The sequence below is a fragment of the Bidens hawaiensis genome, unplaced genomic scaffold (assembly GCF_021521415.1).
Source record: "Bidens hawaiensis isolate Kalapana, Puna unplaced genomic scaffold, B.hawaiensis_p1.1 tig00054948_1, whole genome shotgun sequence".
Classification (NCBI taxonomy): Eukaryota; Viridiplantae; Streptophyta; class Magnoliopsida; order Asterales; family Asteraceae; genus Bidens; species Bidens hawaiensis.
Window position 1 is genome coordinate 98,059 of NW_027499913.1, and position 6,965 is coordinate 105,023.

The following is a 6,965-nucleotide window of genomic DNA, read 5'->3' on the forward strand; positions in this document are numbered from 1 at the left end:
TGTGGCGAGCGGTGGTTGTGGCGAGCAGCGGTGGCCACCGACGATGGTGCCTTGCAGAGTGTAGCAGACATGATGGAGTGATGGGTTTGGCGGTGGTTCTGCAATACAATGAGAAAGAAGACAAGAGAGAAAAGATATTTAATCAGATTTTATATATTTTTTATTTTAGTTATCTTTTAATAAAGAAACAGGGGAAAATCACCTATCTACCCTCGCATGATTAACACATGATCTATTTTAACGGAGTTTTTGGATGGGCGTTAGTATAAAAGACAAAAATCAAATAAACATATTATGTAAAGGATGCCAAAGTAAACTTTTTAAAGGACCTAATCCGTAAATCGGCTATGTTTAAAGGATAAAATTTGTATTTCTATCTTTCTTTATTGTAAGAAAGTTAATAATATATCTAGGGTTTGATGATGAAAGGGTTTCATAAATAAATGATACGTTATAACCTGTTTAAAAGCTATCTGGATTTGGTGACCATTGACCTGCTTATGTTTTTTACTATAAAATTATTTATTAATTATAAATAATATATTTTTCTTTTTTTAAATTGGATATTAAATTTTATTATATCCCTATTTTATGGGATTTTCATATCAAATAATTGGTAAGATTAATTTTTAATTTAATAAGATGTTATAACCCGTTTAAGAGCTATCTAGTTTTGGTAAGACCCATACCCATGAATTTTGGTTAAATCAATGAGAGACATCCGTTTAAAAATCAAGCAATCTGATGACTTCCGTAAAAAGGAAGCAACCACGTCACGACACATAAGATTTTAGGGCTTCGTTTATATATGTTATTATAGATGTCAGTTTGGCAATCTTGTTCTTAATACATCTGGACTTGATCATTAAACAATTAAGAGATGTCTTTTCTTAAAGAACCAAACACACTCCACCTTTAACGGACACTCTATGACAGATGGAAGCGTTGTCGTCGCTTGCGTGGATCTCCTGTGGATAACTCTGGCGGCTATCTCACTGGTAAGTGTAAAGTTTTATCTACCTTTGCAATTTTCTTAATATAGTAGATTATTTTGATTTTTGATATCAGGATTCCAGTGCTATAATCCAGTTACTATCTTGAGAATAAGGGTAGCTTGTTTCTGAGAATTTAACACATTAATTTCTGCTACCTGAAGAAGTAAGGTTTGTTTAACCTTTCTAGGCTGATGCAAGATACTTGGGACCAGGCAGGCACTCCTTCTAGACTCACCAGATGATCATGCCAGGTTATTGCCCTTGCTATTACAGGCTCAATATGGTTATAACAATTTAATGTACCAAATACAGTTTACTAAATCTTTTAAAATAATTATTGAATTACACAATAATCATGTATATGCTCATTTTCAGCTATTTGTTTCTTTTAACCTTTACCCTATTGACATGTACAGTGAAACTTCAACCTCGGACGATGGGAATTCGTTTGCGTTTAAATTTGAAGGGGCTCGCGCATACAGCAATTTAATTTCGGTGAGTTCTTTTGTTTTCCGACATGTGATTCGCATATGTGGTACCCGCAATAAACATTAAATATAGTTCAACAATGCCATTGGTGTAGGGGTGTTCTTTGGGTTAGTTAAACGGGTTGCGCTAAAACCAAAACCAACATCTAACTCGTATCTTTGTTCGACACATCGGGTTTGGGTTCGCGTTGCGGGTTATGGCTAAAAATGACAGCCCTACAATGGTTTATGTTCGACACATCGGGTTTGGATGAAGCATTGGACAAGAGTTAACAAAAATATCAGAAAGTTTGAAATTGTTGATTATGATAACATGTAAACCTTTTAATCTAAATTTTGTAACCTTCTTATTTGTGACAGTAGGCACAGAAAATTTGAGTGAGCTAGTTTATGCTATTACTCAAAGGATGGGTGGTGGTCTTCAACTTATGGTACAAACATGATCATCTTAGGTTCTGATCGTCTGCTTCTTTTTAAATCGACCTATATATATATATATATCTGTTACTGTAGTACGATAACAACGAGGGGGGATCGGGTTTTGCTTGCTATCAGGGGCGCAGCTTTAGAGGGACCAGGGTGGCCCCGGTCACTGCCGTTTTCTCCGTTAATAGGGTTAATTACGCGATTTTTCCTGAAAATTTTTATAGGTATTAAGCGCGGTCACTGCCAAATTGTTTTTCCAAAGAGCTACCGGTCACCACCAATTTTTTTTTTAAATATAATACCCTATCGTTTGATTTTTTTTTTATAAAACCTCACGGTTTTTATAAACAAATGTTATAAAATTGTAAAAAACTTAGTTTTTAATAGCACTCAAACTTGAAAGGGCTTGTTGTAAATTATTAGATAACATAACTTTAAAGAAAAAACAAAAAACAAACGGGAATTTTAACAAAAGGATCGGCCTCACCTGCTGCTCCCTTCTGCCTTCTTAACTGTTTGAGTTCGCCAATCACCACCGCCCACCGACCCACCGCCGTCCGCGCTCATCCACCGCCGCCGCTCATCCCTGCTCATCCACCACCACAAGGTAATACTTTATCTGCTCTTCCTTTGTGTTATTGTTTTGTTAAATCAGTGATTATAAAATTGTAATTGTGAATTGGGGATTTCGGGAAATTAGTCAATTAAGCTTGTAATAGGTATTGTATGATGAAATTTTACTCTTACTTAACCTATTTGAATGAATGAAAAAGAAATTATATATATGGATGTCATATTGTTTGATCCGACCCGAACCGAACCACCGACACGAACCGAACCACCAACACGGCCCAAACCACCGACAAGAACCGAATCGCCGACCCGAAAATTTTTAGGTCCGTGACTTCGGTCACCGCCATGGCTTCGCCACTGCTTGCTATAGACAGTGATCTCGTTGGTGTTGTTACCCACGCCAGGTCAGCCGACAAAAAGGGTAACTTGTGCTTATGTTTTAATATATATTTTTCCACCATTTATGTTTTTAGGGCCTGTGCTTGTGTACTATTACAAATAATATCTTTTTACAGTGATGAATTTTACATCCATTTTCTAGATGTTGAGATTGCATGTAGACTACTCTAATTTTGGTCAACCGAAAAGAAAATCTACGGCTGGATTTTGGCAAGTGCAGCAGTCATTGCCGGCATCGGTTGTTTCGCCTACTTGAAACGTTCCAAGTTCCAACCAATGAAACTTCTTTCTTTTGCTCCTTAACAAGAAGTTTTCTTATATAACATGTCATATGATGATGGAAAAATGCAAAGTTTGACTGTATGAATGTAAGGTGGTTTAAATTATTGGGATAAACTGAGAGTCTGAGGCTGATGTTTAGCAAACTAATAAGTTGATACGGAAGAAAAATTCAAGTCAAATACTGAAGTTCAAGTTTACTATACCGAGGTTCAAGAGTGATACCGAGGTACAAAATCCTTCTGAGGTACGTGAACATTGAGTTTAAACGGTAAACTATTGTAGGCTACTGAATGCCGTTCCAAAGATCAATCACCAAGTTTACAGAAATGAGGATCCGTATAATTTACTCTTTAACACAGAGAAATTCTAATATATATAAACTTAAATTTGTAAGTATCTAAAATTTTTTTAGTTATATAATACTGTCATTCTTAATTAATTAGTTGAATTTAATATAAAGATTTGTGCTAATCCATTAAAACTCATGCAATTACTTTTACACCTGTTTAGTGTTGATATCATGGTATGTGAAGCATTAAGTTTTTGATCTTCTTTTTAACACACAACGTTATTTTTCTAAAATTACAATACTTTATACAAATTTAAGTACGTTGTTATGATGGATTTACTTTAAAATCTACATTTCCATGTTAATTTATATTACTATTAACTGCAGTTCATACATTTAAGGTGAACGGACAGGCAATCCAAGAACTGTATTCCACAGCAAAATCAGATTTCTCCTCTTCGGCAAACCCATCAAATATCAATAAGTATGAACCGCTGGACCTTAGAACTATTCTCTTTTCCGACTCACTAAGCTCTGCAGGCGTTTGATCAACATAACATAAAACACAATCACATAACAAAAACATCATAAATTCCCAAAATTGGAACTTACTGGACCATGAAACTATAAAGTTGAAAATGAAATCACACAACACTACTATAAAAGTGAACTTCATCATCGTTTATCATGCCAAAGCTGGCCATATTAACATAAATTTAGAATGAACCATAATAAACGCTGGTTTGAAATGGATCTGGTTATCTGGACAACCAGAAAGTCACACAACGAGGTTTGGTTGGAGCAGAGGGTAGCAGAAAGTCAGTTCAATGGTTGGGTGGGATGTGGATATTTTTCAAGTTAGCCAAATACAAATTTATCAATTCTGTGATGTCATCTCATCACAAAATAGAATTTGCAAATTTAAAGATACGATTTTGCAGCAACTGTTTACGAGAAAACGACAAAAACATTGTTTCTTGTCAACCCTACACGTACCAAACTAATTACTCGCTACCCTACCTTCAAGACGCGCCACCTCTATACAGATTATTTACCATTTTCCTTGTGATTAATCAAATTGAGCAACTGAAATAGAAAGTGGCCAAGCTTACAGAATTAAAAAAACAGTTAGAATCTAAGAGCAAAAGTATGGCAAAACAGAACTTAATGCCAAAGAACGTGATATGCTAAACGTACCCAACCCCCTATTATTTTTACTAAATCTACCCTTTTCCGCTAATAAATCAGTCATTTCATCTCTCAACTTTTACTCTGTTAGAAGGTATGTTTAGCATACAAAGGGTACAACATTAAGCTAACCCTAAAGACTTAGCCTCTGATGCTGCAGTCGAGCTTAAAGCACTATCTGAACAAGTCACCAACCAAAATGAAACTATACTAGCACCAAAAAAGAACTCCAAAAAGAGACGGAAAGCAATAGCAGAAAAAATTAATCCTAAGACAAGGGAGTCCAAGAATCCAAAACACACAGAACCCTATAACAGCATGGTCGTTTTGAGATACAAATCGCCACGTGAAATAACTTGTCCGAATATGTAAATGAAAAGCAAAAAAGATCGTGTTACGTGTAACGTTTTGGATATGCTCAGATGCAAACAACAGATTCGATGGACGTTGATGAAATAGTATCACTCTCATCATCATAAATAACTTCAATTAACAATAATCTAGACCAAATCATAACTTTCCAGATCTAGATCTTAACACCACAGGACACTAACAAATCATCAATTAACTACGAATCACATCAATAAGAAAATCAACAAAGCAGTAGGTTTCACAAAACCAATTATAGACCAAAATTAATCCAAATCATTATTATTACCAATAGTCAAACTAATTAAAATACAAATACAAATACAAAAAACAAGATTGAAACCTCACATCAATTGGTCTTGGCAGGATCCGGCATCTGAAACAACCCGGCACCACGCGGAGGCGCAAACCCTAGAAACTTCTGCAAATTGGTGCGAATACTAATGGAACACAAGAAGTACAAAAAGGCCATGGAACAATCCGTCATGTCGTCTCCTTGCAGCCCTCGGTGGCTCATCTTCTGGAGGATCCTGATCGGGACGAAGGGCAGCTTGGCGACGGGCTTGCCTTCGAACATATTGTTCAAGAAGCCAAAGACAATAAAGAGGACGAGGGCGACGACGGCGCCGGACTTGAGTTTGAAGAGGGAGAGGTCTCGGTTGGACTCTTTCAAGGAGGTTTCGACGCGGTCGATTTTCTTGGTTTTGGATTTGGGTTTGGGCTTCATGGTTTCGAGCTTTTTGGAGGCGCGTTCGATGGAGGACTTGAGGGACTTGTAGGAGGCGGTGCGGTAGATGAGGAGGTAGGAGATGGTTTCGCAGATGATGGCCGTCAGGATGGAGATGCCCACCACCGTTAGGGAGTCCGAGTACTTGGAACAAGAAGAAGACATTGTTTCTTCTTGACTCCACTCCAATCCAACTGACTTGACTTTCTGATTGTTTACTTGGCTTGGGTTGGCTTGGGTATAGTATAGTATAAATAAATATTGTAAGGGTAAATTACGAAAATACCCCTGGTGGTTTAACTAGAGTTAAGATTTGATTTAGGTAGATGTGATTTATGTGCTCTCTATTTAGATGAGGTTTGCGTTTTAAGAGCATTCTCAATTCGTTACATAAAATTATTACGTGAGAAGCATTTGTAAATTATATGATATGGTTATAAGTGGTTGTGAGTAGATGAGAAAAAAAATGTTATATGGGAAAGTTAAATTTGAGGTTTCACTGTAGATACTGTATAATTTTTTAATATTTTCATAAAGTGGTTGTGAGTGAAAAAGAAAGAAAATATGATGATAAATGTATAAAAATATTATTTAATTAAACAGAAGAGAGAAAATACAGTGTTTTTAGTGTAATTATATGATATATATGGATATATGCTAGGAAACGAGTTGGGAATGCTCTAAATGGTTGTTTTTTTTTGAATTTATAACCGTAACTTTTGTTCAGTTTAGATAAAATACTACTATATGCTTTTTGACAAATTAATCTTTATCAAATTTAGATGTTTTTTTCTAACTAGGTTATTGACCTGCATATAAAGTAGATTGAGTATTTGTTTTAAGATCTTCAAGTTACCTATCCTCCTTAATAGTGGCGAAGCTTGACTCGTGACATAGGGGGACCGAAAGTCATTAACCTAGTTTCGATGGGAGAGGGGGGGGGGGGATCATCATAGTTGATGGTGATGGAGAAAAATCGGGTATAAAGAAATAGGACAATGGCAAGAGAACACTGAAGAGCATGAACACTATGAGGACCAAAGATGAGTGCAAATGAGAGTAGATGATCTAAATTTATGTAGGTATCTTCTTTTGAAAACCTAAGCGATTTAGTGTAGATTTGCTTATTTTGTGAAGAAATAAGAAAGATGGAGATGAAGGTTGGTTATGAAGGTTTAGAGTTTAAAGGGTAGGAGATGACAGTTGTGTCGGATACATTAACAGTTTTG

At 36.0% G+C, this 6,965-nt stretch overlaps 1 pseudogene; it reads right to left on the reverse strand.

The window, feature by feature from the left end:
* Positions 1 to 5,358: 5,358 nt before the first annotated feature.
* Positions 5,359 to 5,901, reverse strand: LOC143600826 (uncharacterized; annotated as a pseudogene).
* Between the last annotated feature and the right edge of the window lie 1,064 nt (positions 5,902 to 6,965).